The sequence below is a fragment of the Aquarana catesbeiana genome, linkage group LG06 (assembly GCF_042186555.1).
Source record: "Aquarana catesbeiana isolate 2022-GZ linkage group LG06, ASM4218655v1, whole genome shotgun sequence".
Taxonomy (NCBI): domain Eukaryota; kingdom Metazoa; phylum Chordata; class Amphibia; order Anura; family Ranidae; genus Aquarana; species Aquarana catesbeiana.
Genome location: NC_133329.1, coordinates 59775515 through 59788904, shown reverse-complemented (window position 1 = coordinate 59788904; position 13390 = coordinate 59775515). Strand labels below are relative to the sequence as shown.

Sequence of the window (13390 nt, the reverse complement as noted above, 5' to 3'; positions counted from 1 at the left end):
AACGGTGCAATGACACTCACACATTGCTGAGTGGTCTTTCAGCTAGTGCCTGTTTACCTGTGTTTATCTGTTCCAGTGTTCCTGTGTTTGCCCCGGCTTGCACCTGAATCTTTCCTTGGACTTCTGCCTACCTTCCTGATTCCCTGGCTTATGTTTGACCTTGTTCCTGCCTCATGATTCTGCACCTCGCTGCCCGACTGTGTACTGAACCCGGCCTGTATCCTGTCTCTGCTTCTGCCTCACGTTCCGGTACCTGCTCTGCTCGGCTGTTGATGACCTCCTGGCTTATGTTCCGACCACGCTTCCGCCTGCTGATCCAGCAACACGGAGTTCCAGTTCTCGGTGCCTATCCAGTGATCCGTAACCATCGTGTTCCTGTCAAGGTCCAACCTGAGCCACCTGCTATACCGGCCCTCATGCCACTCTGCGTCTTTCACTCCCTGTCATCTCTACCAGGGGTGTCAGACAGGAGCTGCAAGAGAAGCCCTCTCTACAGCTCAGTCTCCGACCATCAGGTACGTGACACTCTCTGTCCACAGTCCCTTCAGCACACATCAGGATTTGAGGGGTATATATTTTCTAAATTTGTGGGGACCCAATACCACCTGGTCAACAACTTGAAGTTATTCTCTTGAGCCTTGGACTCCACTGAGCTAATATGGGCCAGTTAGTACAGCTGTTGCAATTGTTCTTTATAAAACCCTCATTGGAGATCACGCTCCCATTCTTGAATGAAACACGGTTTAGGCATTGACTTGGCTCGTTTAATAGATTATATAGAGCGGAGATCATGTGAGGCAGAGTGTCCTGAGCTGCCTATAAATGTTCAAACTCCGTAAGAGTGGATCTAATCTGCATCACACGATGTGTTGAGGGAACAAAATCTGTCAACTGGCGGTACCTTCAGAAGTCGAAGGGGAATCTCCCATACCTTTCCCTGAGGGTACTTAGTGGGATCAGGACATGACCTTCCACAAAACGTGCCAGACTTACTATTCCGTCTCTTGCCCAGGACCAGAGGGAAGACAGCTGCTCCCCAGGGGTAAACCAGGGGAACCCCCCCCCCACTGGAGCCAGAAGAGATGTTGGGGGAGCCAGATCCAAAGATCTGTTCAGCGTATCCCAGACATTCAAAGAATGGGTGGTCAACGGAGACGATTATGTCTGATTTTTGCTGCTGAAAGTGGTACATTGTTTTGCATGGAAATTTGGCATTTTATATTGTAGGCCTGTAATTCTTTGGAATAACTCACTTAAATCTGTCCAAACAAGCGTCTAGTAGACATCTCCGGTATGATAATGTTTAAAACACAATATCATAAATTATATCATTATAACTATAAATAATAACAAATAATAATATAATAATACATTTTATGCAATAAAATAATCAAATCAAAAACACTGAAATTTGTCCAAACAAGGGTGCAATATTACTAGTCACTGTATATTGGTTCAGTAAACATCCTGGGTATGAAAAATTTTGAAACATGGGACTGCACAAAGTCCAACGTCACAATCAGGACAATGGAACCTGGTTTCCTTTCGGATTTTCTTTCCACTGTCACTTCGCTTCGAGCAACAAACCACGCACATCCTTGTAGATGCTGACTTTTTCTCAGTTGGTGGGATGTGGTCCATGAAGTGATTGGTGTTTTGGTGGTTCACAAAGTTCGGCAACTTTCCAAATAAAGTCAGAATGAATCACAGGCTTGTCACTCTTTTTTTTTGAGCAGAATGTAAGCATTTCACAAGCATTGCTCAAGAAGATGTCCGAAGATCTTCTTGTAGTACTTTTTTTGCTGTTTCCTCATTGCTGGATAGAATGTCATTGCTTGGTCGGCTCTTTCAACACCTCCCATGGTGTTTTTGTAGTCTATCACTACTTGTGGCTTCATTATTATTATTATTATTCAGGATTTATATAGCGCCAACAGTTTACGCAGCGCTTTACAATATAAATCATGATATCTTTCCCACCTATTGTGCGTACCATAACAGTGGAGGTATTATGGACTGTACTCATTAGGGAAAAACATCTTTCTTGTCACGCCATCACAGTGCTATCATTTTGCCTTTCTGCTAGGCAACCATTTCTCCAGTCTTCAGCTTCTCACTGTGAAACATTGGCGGCACGTCACACCGGTTAGGCCTAATGGTTCCACAGGCATCCGTTTTGTTCTGAAGAAGAAACTCATAAAGTTCAGGAGATGTGTAAAAGTTGTCGGTAGTTACGCAATAGCCCTGATTTAGCAATGGCTCAATCAGTGAAAGAATGGAAGATGTTGCCATTCCATAGTTGCTGTATTTTGGGTTGGATTTTGTTCCTTTTCCAGTGTATGTGACTGAATTCCAAATGTAGCCAGATGACGATTCGCATAGCATGAAGGATTTTACGCCAAATTGTGCTCTCTTTGATGCAATATATTGTACCCAACTGAGCCTTCCCTTGTAGGCCATTAGACTTTCATCTATGCTACAGGGGCGGACTGACCATTGAGCCACTCGGGCACTGCCCAAGGGCCCTGGGCCACTAGGGGGCCCATCAGGGTTGCCAGCCTCAGTAAAACCAGGGACAGTATGTAAAAATCTGTGTTATTTTTACATCTGTCTCTGAAATGTCCCTTACCGACATCCTTTTGGTCTAAAAATCCCAAGATTATAGCTGCCCCACCTCACCAGTACCTTCTCAGCCAATAGAAACATGTCTGTGTATACTGTGTGTACATGTATGTGTATACTGTGTGTATATACTGTGTGGCCCCATAATCTCTGATTGCCCAGGGGCCCCATGAGTTGTCAGTCCGCCCCTGCTATGCTAATATCTCTATCTGGCACATAGCTCTGTTTGAAATTCTTCAGAATCATTTGATATGCTTCCCAAATTTTCTTGAGTTTTGGTGCAGGATGAAAGGTTTTATCAAATTCTTTGTTGTTTTTGAAGTGCAAATACTTCATCATCAGGGAAAATTTGTACTCTGACATGACCGTGCCAAAGAATGGAGTGGCAAGTAATTTGTTAGTTGTGCAATACCACTTCTGCAGGGGTTTCCCCACCACTCCCTGAAGTGTTATTAGGCCCAGAAATTTCCAAATGTCATCTTTGGTCACTGGTTCCCACTTTCTACTTCTTGAAAACTTCCCATGCGTAGTAGCTTGTTGCTCTTGGTACCGGTTTGTCTCCGTAACGATATTTTCAATAACCTCATCGGTCAGAAATAGTTGTAGGTATGCCAAGGGGTTGTCATCTTCAACGTCCACTTTCATACTAGGTGCTCCAGTAAACGAGAATCTTGGGGGCGCTGCGTGATTCGTACCACAGTCAATAGAGCACCAAGTCCGCACATCACTGAGCTCAGTCGCAGAATATTCGCTAAAATCACTTTCTGTGTCTGATCACGAATTTCCCCACGGATCACTATCACTCAATTCTGCAAGTGATTCTGAATCAATATCGCTGTTTTCAAGCAGGTCATAAACCGCTTTTGATGTAGAGGCACGCTTTTTGGATGTCATGGATGTTCTCCAGTTTCCAGGCAGAAAGAATGTCAGAAAGAACGATAAAACTGCAAGCAGGGGGGGCGTTACCAGAAGCCGCTCTGGATGGCAGCTTGATTCTCCTGCTCTCTCTCAGTCCATGAATCATCAGCGCATTGGGGACGTTTCGCTGCTTTCACATGGGCAAATCCAGGAACACCAGATCCACAACAGCCAGGGGATCATCTTTACCCCCACCAGGATCCTCCACGGACCTCCGGTCCTTCTTTCCCCCGACGGACATGCCTCACAGTGGCACAGACAAAATGGCACCGGACACCTCCGCGGCCCACTACCAGACCTCCGATCGGCTCTCCCCGCCGCCTCATCCACCGCACATGACATCCACGGACTATGCGCCAGATCCGATGGGCGCCTCGGTCATGTCCTCCCTATCTGGAGCGGTGAGTGCTCCCGAAGGATCCGCTTCTTATGAGGCAGCACCGCATGGCTTACAGAGCACCATGACGGGCCCCCCCCTCCAACAATACACACAATGCTCAGATGCATTCCCTCGCTTGCTGAGGACGGCACCAGACCCTTGCTCCAATGGAACTGATCCCGGTTCCCCAACTCCCTCAGACCTCTATGTGGACTTTCCGGCCCTGCCAGGTCCTATGTACCCAGCCAGCCAGATGCTACAAGAGCCTGTAATGAGTCCAGCAGCCCTCTGCCATGCAGAGCTTAAATCACCACCCCCCAAGGCCCAGAGACTGGCCCTCCCACAGGCCCCCGGCTCCCCCAGAGAGCAGGCAGTACCGCCGGCCACCTATGCACAGAAAGTGTCCCCCCCCCATCTCCACCTTCAGGGAGTCGGGACAATAGGGGTCCCCCCACTTGCTCAGGCACCAACCTGGGGAGAACCATGGGACTCGCCGCGAAGACCAACACATCAGGCTCGGGACCTCGCTACCCTTAGCCCTCAACCCTTGCCACCCTGCACATTCCCAGCACAGCAGACCTCAGAGCCAGCCCACCCCCACCCTGCACCCCCACAATGGCAAACATACTTGCAGGAGGTCCCCACTAAAGAGGACTTTAGACAACTGATAGAGGACGTAAAGTCCACATGTCGCTCAGAAATACAAGTGCTCCAGTCAGGCCTTAAACACTTAGCAGATAGAGTGGAAATGGCCGAAGAAGAAATCCAAGAAACTAAGCTAGTGGTCCACAGGGCCCAACTCCAGGGAGCAGACCACCACAACATGTTGAGGGATATGCAGCATCATGTGGATGATTCAGACAATAGGGGACTCAGAAACAACATCCGAGTGAGGGGATCCCAGAAGCCGAAGGCCCTGAAGACATACAGAATACCCTACAGGATGTGTTTAACAATCTCTTAGGCGAACCCATCACCAAACACATTGAAATGGACAGAGCCCGCCGAGCCCTCCGTCCTAAGAACGCCACCTCACAACCAAGGGACATCATTTGTAGGATCAGTTCCAATCCCCTGAAAGAGGAGATTATGCGGCAGGCTCGACTAGCACGCAAAGTGACTTTCAACGATGCCCAAGTGCAATTGTATCCGGATCTTTCATGGATCACCTTACAAAAATGCAGACTCCTTCAACCCTTACTGCGTACCCTGCAAGATGAAAGCATCACCTACCGCTGGGGATTCCCCTTTAGCCTCAAAGCTAAAAACCAAGGCAAATCTGCCACTCTGCGATACCCGGAAGATCTGCAAGTCTTTTGCAACGACCTAGGAATATCTGTTCCCCAACTCCAGGATTGGGATCTTGTGACCACACCACCAACACCGCCCACAACTTGGCAGAAGGTCTCTTCATCTAACAGGTCCTAGAACAGGGACGCGTCTCACAAGAGCACCAAACACAGAAATGGCTGAACTATCCGCAACCACTCCATATGTTACCTGTTGATGGACTATTCTACCATCTGATAATACTGGTGACTCTGCCCTGGACACTGCGGCATATCCAGTCCCCCCCTTGCGCCCCAGTTTTACTTTTCAGTCTACCTTATGGGCATGTCTCTGTGGAGACTCGAGAGAGTAGAAATTCTCACGCTCATTCACCCCCCTCCTGGTTAAATGACAACACTTGTTCGAGTTTCTATGTGTTTACTGTGTACTAACTACCTTTTTCTCTTTCCACTTTTCTTTCTCCCCTTTTCTTCTTCATCATCGTACGTTCCACCACGAAGCTCACGGAATCTGCCTGGCTCTCCTCCCGAAGTATGCCCACTCCTGGTCCCCAGCTCTCGGAACATCTTCTCCACATCAGGTAAAGCATCCTCCTCCCCTCACTTGACGTCATGGCTAAGATTCTATCTCTAAACGTCCACGGCCTAAACTCCAATAAAAAGAGACATCTGGCGCTGAGGGAGTTTAGACAGTCTGGAGCGGACATTATTTTTGTCCAAGAGACACACTTTGATAAAGGGGGTTCCTTTGCATTCACCTCTAAACAATTTCCCCAAATATACCACTCCTCAGGTCCTCATAAACGAGCAGGGGTTGCCATACTCATTAAACACGGGTCTCCCTTTACTTGCACGGATCACTACAGTGATCCTCATGGACACTTTGTCATCCTTCAGGGCCAGTGGCAAATGCAGGCACTCACTCTCTGTGTCCTTTATGCTCCGAATGTCAAACAATATAGATTCCTGTCTAAAATGTTTACTCGCCTCTTTAAATCTGAACACGGGTTACTGGTGGTGGGGGGTGACTGTAATTTAACCCACTCAGCAACTGTGGACCGCCACGTGGTGAGCCCCCGGGCGTCATTGGCTCGAGACCTCAGGGACTCGCAGCTTTTTCGCCAACTCTCTAGACGATATGCTCTCTTCGATGCCTGGAGGGCTCTCCACCCAGGCGACCGGCAGTACACGTTTTACTCAGCTCCCCACCAAACGCACTCCCGCATCGACTACTTCTTTGTCAACAACTCCATGCTTAGAATTACACGCGAGGCACAGATTCTCCCGATCTCATGGTTCGACCACGCACCTATTTTACTCACAATGGACCTAGACTCCCCCAACTGTAGACCCTACAATTGGAAATTAAATACATTTCTCCTCCAGCACCTCCCACCGAAAACGGAGTTAACCTCCACCTTAAAATATTATTTTGCTGAAAATAACACCCCCAACATATCCCTTCCTACACTCTGGGAAGCCCACAAGGCAGTACTTCGAGGCAAATGTATGGCACTATCCTCTGCCATGAAAAAAGATGCCCTAACCACAAAACTCCAAACTGAGAAGGCGCTTAGAGCTTTAGAATGCCAACTGCAATGGTCCCCTACCCTATCCCTTCTTAAGAAAATTACAAACCTGCGAACGACTCTAAGCGATTTAGCTATGGGCCGGGTAGAAAAGGCCCTCCTCAGGTTAAGACAAGTATATTACGATAAGGGCAATAAGGCACACTCCTTACTCTCCCATCCCATCAGACATGCAACGATCATTCATCACCTTGATCCCCAAACCAGATAAAGACCCTACCCTATGCGCCAACTACAGACCCATTGCTCTGCTGAATTCGGACCTAAAAATCTTTACAAAACTGCTTTTAATGCGCCTGAATATGGTCCTCCCATCCCTTATCCAGGTGGGCTTTGTCCCTCTCAGACAGGCGGGCGATAACACTAGGAAGGTGATTGACTTAGTGGACGTGGCGAACAGGGAGAACTCGGCGTCCTTGCTACTTAGCTTGGATGCTACTTAGCTTTGACTGCCTTGGGTGGCCCTTCCTGTTTGCCACGCTACAATATACTGGGTTTCAGGGACCTTTCTTGAAGGCTATACAGCACCTCTATTCTAATCCCTCCTCCCACGTCAGGACTCCCTTTGCCCTCTCCCCCACCTTCTCCGTAACTAATGGCACCCGCCAGGGGTGCCCACTGTCACCCCTGCTATTTGCACTTTGTGTTGAACCCTTGGCCTCCATTCGAAGCAACCAAGATATTCGAGGAATACCGGTCAGGGGAAGGGAGTTTAAGATCTCATTATTCGCTGGCGACGTGATCCTCAGCCTGACTCAGCCCAGAATCTCCCTTCCAAATTTACATGCAGAACTTGATCGATACGGAGCCCTCTCCAAGTCAGAGGCCCTCCCAATCAATATCTCGGATACGGAATCTGAAGGCCAACTTCTCCTACCACTGGAAAACCACTTCCTTGAAATATCTGGGAATACACATCACCCCAAAATTCAATACTTTATATCAGGAAAACTTCCCTCCCCTTTTCCGCTCCATTAGAACCCTGCTCTTAAACTGGAAAAAACACCACATCTCCCTACTAGGTTGAATCGCTTCGGTTAAGATGACGATCCTCCCGAAGCTACTTTATCTCTTCCAAACACTACCTATTCCTGTCCCACACAAACACCTGAGAAAACTCCAATCTGACCTACTCAAATTCACCTGGAATCATAAAAGACATAGAATATCTCAATCGGTAATGATGGCGGCACGTTCGGACGGAGGCCTTGCGTTCCCCAACCTTATCAAATACTACCAAGCCACCCAACTACATGCAATAACCTCGTGGTTCACCCAACGGTCCTATAATAAATGGACAGAAATTGAAAAAATCTGGTTGGCCCCGATCCACCCAAATAGCCTACTGTGGAGTGCGAATGCAGGGGTGCCTCCCGAGCGATTATTGGGACCCATGTCCCAGCTTCGCCAACTCTGGTGCAAGCTATCCCATTCACATGAACTGTCCTCAGAAAGGTCACTTCTGACGTCATTTGTCTGTAACCCCAAAATCCCAGATAGTCTCACTCACCAAATGTCCTATCCATGGACGTCACGGAATCTTTTCCATTATGGCAACCTAGTGGACCCTAGATCACGCAAGCTACTGCCCTACTCTGACCTTCAGACCAAATTTGACCTACCTCATCAAGCATTTTATAGTTACCTGCAAATACGCCACTATGCCCTGTCCATATCTCCTGACCTGCAATTCTCCCCCCCAACACCTTTTGAAAATCTAATCCTGGCGGGCACTGCCCAGAAAGGTTTAATCTCCGACATCTACAAACTACTAAATGCCTACCCAGTAGAAACCAAAGGTAAACATGCCTATATGATCAAATGGGAGAAAGCCCTCAATGAGGAACTTCCTAAGGAACAATGGCAGATGATATGGACCCAGGCGGCAAAAAGCTCCCTCTGTACTCTATACAAAGAAAACACCTACAAAATCCTCCTCTTCTGGTATATGACTCCAGATATCCTCCACACCATATACCCCACTAGCTCTGATCGCTGCTGGCGATGTCAAAAAGATAGAGGTACCCTCCTCCATATTTACTGGAGTTGCCCACTGATTACTTCTTTCTGGAATATGGTCCAGCAGTTGCTGGCCCGTCTTCTAGAGTTACAGATCCCCATGGCCCCCAAGTTTTTCCTCTTGGGAGTTTTACAGCTAATGATTCCCACACCTTATAAAAAATTAACGCGCCACATCCTCACAGCGGCACGCTGTCTTATTGCCCTAAACTGGAAAAAAAGTCTCCCCCCTACTCCTGAAGCCTTATACGCTGGAATTAAGGATGTGGAGTTGATGGAGAAGATGACGGCCAGGATGCAGGACAGATTGGAGGCTCATGATAAGGTGTGGGAGCTGTGGCATCTTCGGGAGGATCCACCATGACCAGGTAAACAAGCTATTACGATGACCTCTCCCTCTTTCTTCTTTCTTTCCTATTCATTTTCCTCTACCTTGAGTACTCTTGTGACTCTCACTACTTTAAAAAGAAGTTGCTACTTGAGATTGTAAGATATTAACACACATACATCGTCTTCAGACACGTGACCATTACTGTCTTAGAATTTAATAATGAATTATTATACAATGTGATTTGCAACTTTCTTTTATTGTTTTCTACATATTATGTATTCCTGTAATACAAACATATTAATAAAAATGTTATTTGAAAAAAACTGCAAGCAGGGCACTGGACAAAGCACTGGGGGCAAACTGAGGTCAAATGATTTGATACAGTAATGTAATCCAATAAGATTACAATGTATTGTGTGTGTGTTGTATTTTATACTTTTTGAATTGGCACCACAAGCGCGATATGTGTTTTGCACACATTCACAAAATCCTTAGGTGTGAATGCAGACTAAAGCTGGCCATAGATGATGGTGATTCTCTTTCTGGCAACCCACAGGTTACAGCAAAGAAAATCACTTGATTACCTCCCGCGGAGCTATTGTTGTTTGTTGGGGCACAGGGAGGGGAGGGAAGCCGTCCCTGCCAAGAGAACACACAGTGCTTATTGCTAGCAGGTCTATAGCTGCCGGCAATAATCACCTGAAAAATTTGACATATTGGTTGATCGATCAACCAATTTGGGTACAATCAGCCTGCCCACACATGGTTCGAATATCGGCCGATCCCTGCTGAACCAGCCGAGTTTCGAACTGCCTATAGTTTACTTTAGTTGGATAAACAGGGGTGGCTGTGCTTGGTGTTGGTAATTTAAGTGGAGGCTCTAAGTCCTCAATCCTGAATCCGATGTTATAATCCAGTGGTCCCCAAACTGTGGCCCTGGGGCCAGATTCAGCCTTTTGCTTGCCTTTAACAGGCCCTTGGGACACTTTTCCTCCAACTGACACCAATGATGGGTACCATTCCTCCCACTAATACCACCATTGGGGCATTATTCCTCCCACTCATACAAGCATAGAGGCACTATTCCTCCCACTAAAACCAGTGATGAGGCACTATTCCTCCCACTAAAACCAGTGATGAGGCACTATTCCTCCCACTAAAAACAGTGATGGAGAACTATTCCTCCCCCTAAAACCAGCGATGGGGCACTATTCCTCCCACTAAAAACAGTGATGCGGCACTATTCCTCGCACTAAAACCAGTGATGGAGAACTATTCCTCCCCCTAAAACCAGCGATGGGGCACTATTCCTCCCACTAAAACCAGTGATGGGGCACTATTCCTCCCACTAAAACCAGTGATGAGGCACTATTCCTCCCACTAAAACCAGTGATGGGGCACTATTCCTCCCACTAAAACTAGTGATGGGGCACTATTCCTCCCACTAAAACCAGTGATGGGGCACTATTCCTCCCACTAAAACCAGTGATGAGGCACTATTCCTCCCACTAAAACTAGTGATGGGGCACTATTCCTCCCACTAAAACTAGTGATGGGGCACTATTCCTCCCACTAAAACCAGTGATGAGGCACTATTCCTCCCACTAAAACTAGTGATGGGGCACTATTCCTCCCACTAAAACCAGTGATGAGGCACTATTCCTCCCACTAAAACCAGTGATGGGGCACTATTCCTCCCACTAAAACTAGTGATGGGGCACTATTCCTCCCACTAAAACCAGTGATGGGGCACTATTCCTCCCACTAAAACCAGCGATGGAGCACTATTCCTCCCACTAAAACCAGCAATGAGGCACTATTCCTCCCACTAAAACTAGTGATGGGGCATTATTCCTCCCACTAAAACTAGTGATGGGGCATTATTCCTCCCACTAAAACTAGTGATGGAGCACTATTCCTCCCACTAAAACCAGTGACGGGGCACTATTCCTCCCACTAAAACCAGCGATGAGTCACTATTCCTCCCACTAAAACCAGTGATTGGGCACTATTCCTCCCACTAAAACCAGTGACGGGGCACTATTCCTTCCACTAAAACCAGCGATGGGGGCATTGCTTACTCCCACTGACGTTGGGGCATTTTCTACTTCCACTGGCCACCGTCCAACTTCCACTAAAGCCTGAAGGACAGTAAACTGGCCCTTTGTTTACAACGTTTTAGAGACCCCTGTACTAATCAAACAACATAATGAGTAATGCTTAGTCCAGCAATGTTATATAGAAACCATTTACAATGTAACAATAACACAGATTGTAACCCCTTTTAAATCTGAAGCTTAACTATTATCCTATAGTGACCACTTACCTGTAATGAAGGATGTCCCACACTATGCAGGCAACTGGATCCTGTAGCAATCTTCACTGCAGGGCTACGCCGTCCTCTTCTAGTCTCAGAGCTAGAATTAGAAAGTTCAGCATACGGAGGGTTAATGGCTTCCTGATACTGGCTGAGCGTCTGTAAAACAAAAAGGAGCTTGCGCTGAGGACCTTCCCCCTTCACTTCCATTGGGAAACGTTCTTTAACCACCTCAATACCGGGCACATTAACTTTAATGGCATCCCAGTCTTCGTCTGTAGGGTTCAATATGGAGTTGCCCCCCCCCCCCCCTTTGCAGCTGAGATGGCCCCCCTCAAAAAAAAATATACCACCATCCGCCGCTGATTCGGAGACAAAGGCAGCACTTAAATATAGCAATGTTTCCACAGTTGTAAAAGAAAAAATGTAGAAACCAAACATACTGCTATAAACAAACGCAACATCTCAAATAAATTCCATGAGGGTCACTAAACCACAACCTTGTCAAATAAAGCAGAAACCACATACACAGTAACATAAATGGCTTCATGTAAACACAACAATGCAAAAAAGATAAAATAAGCTCACACTTAACAAGAACATACACTGTACTAAACAATATCAGCTTCGGACATATAATGGATTATTTAATAATTGTATTTATTCTATTTTAATAGAATTTTATTAACCACTTCAGTCCCGGAAGATTTGGTTGCTCAGTGACCAGGCCATTTTTTTGCGATACGGCAATGCGTCGCTTTAACTGACAATTGCGCGGTCGTGCGACGTTGCACCCAAACAAAATTGACGTCCATTTTTTCTCACAAATAGAGCTTTCTTTTGTTGGTCATCTCTGCGTTTTTTTATTTTTTGCGCTATAAACAAAAAAAAGAGCGACAATTTTGAAAAAAACACAATAATGTGTACTTTTTACTATAATAAATATCCCCAATTTTTTTTTAAAAAAAAGCACATTTTTTCCTGAGTTTAGGCCGATATGTATTCTTCTACATATTTTCGGTAATAAAAATCGTAATAAGCGTATACTGATTAATAGCGTCTACAAAATAGGGGAAAGATTTATGGCATTTTTATTATTATTTATTTTTTTTTTACTAGTAATGGCGGTGATCTGAGATTTTTATCGAGACTGCGACATTATGGCGGACAGATCGGACACTTTTGACACATTTTTGGGACAATTGACAATTATACAGCGATCAGTGCTATAAAAATGCACTGATTACTGTAAATGTCATTGGCAGGGAAGGGGTTAACACTAGGGGGCGATCAAGGGGTTAAATGTGTTCCCTCAGCGTTCTAACTGTAGGGGGATGGGACTGACTAGAAGAGATGATGGATCGCTTTTCCTAGCTAGTAGGTGCAGACGATCTGTCTCTTCTCTCCTCATAGAACAGGGATGTGTGTGTGTTTACACACACACACATCCCTGTTCTGGCTCTCGTGTCCGCGATCGCGCATGGCCGGCGGCACTCCCGCAGGACAGCGGGCGCGCTTACGGTCGCCTGCTACATAGGCAGAAATACAATCTGCCTATGTAAATGTAGCAAGCATAGGTGTGCGCAGCCTATTGCATTAGGGTGTGCACCCCAAAGCTCAAATACATATGCATGTGTATATGTACTGATGGTGTCAGTAGGGCAGTGGACAGTGTCAGTAGTTGTATTTTTATTCTTTTAAAATTATTTTATTTTGTAACATTGTTTTTTGGATGAAATATCAGTGGTCTAAACAGGGGGGAATATGCACCACACAAGGTGATTAGGGTGTGCCCAGGCACACCTGGTACACCCTGTGCGCACACCTATGGTAGCAAGGTCTCCGGCCTTGTGCAGTCTAATGAGGACCTCCAAGGCCAAAGATAGCTGACATCCTTCAATATGTAGTGGGTTTTGAGGCATAGTG

General features: G+C 46.4%; 1 protein-coding gene across 2 annotated transcripts in view; it reads right to left on the bottom strand.

The window, feature by feature from the left end:
- Positions 1 to 13390, bottom strand: part of LOC141148510 (sulfotransferase 1C1-like) — a 47425-nt gene that overhangs the window by 22312 nt on the left and 11723 nt on the right. Inside the window, exon 2 of one of the 2 annotated variants that reach the window (XM_073636037.1) lies at positions 11474 to 11564. The gene's annotated coding sequence lies outside the window, so the exon portion shown is untranslated. Of the gene's footprint in view, positions 1 to 11473; positions 11661 to 13390 lie in introns of those variants that run through there. The other variant, XM_073636036.1, reaches the window with a different exon arrangement.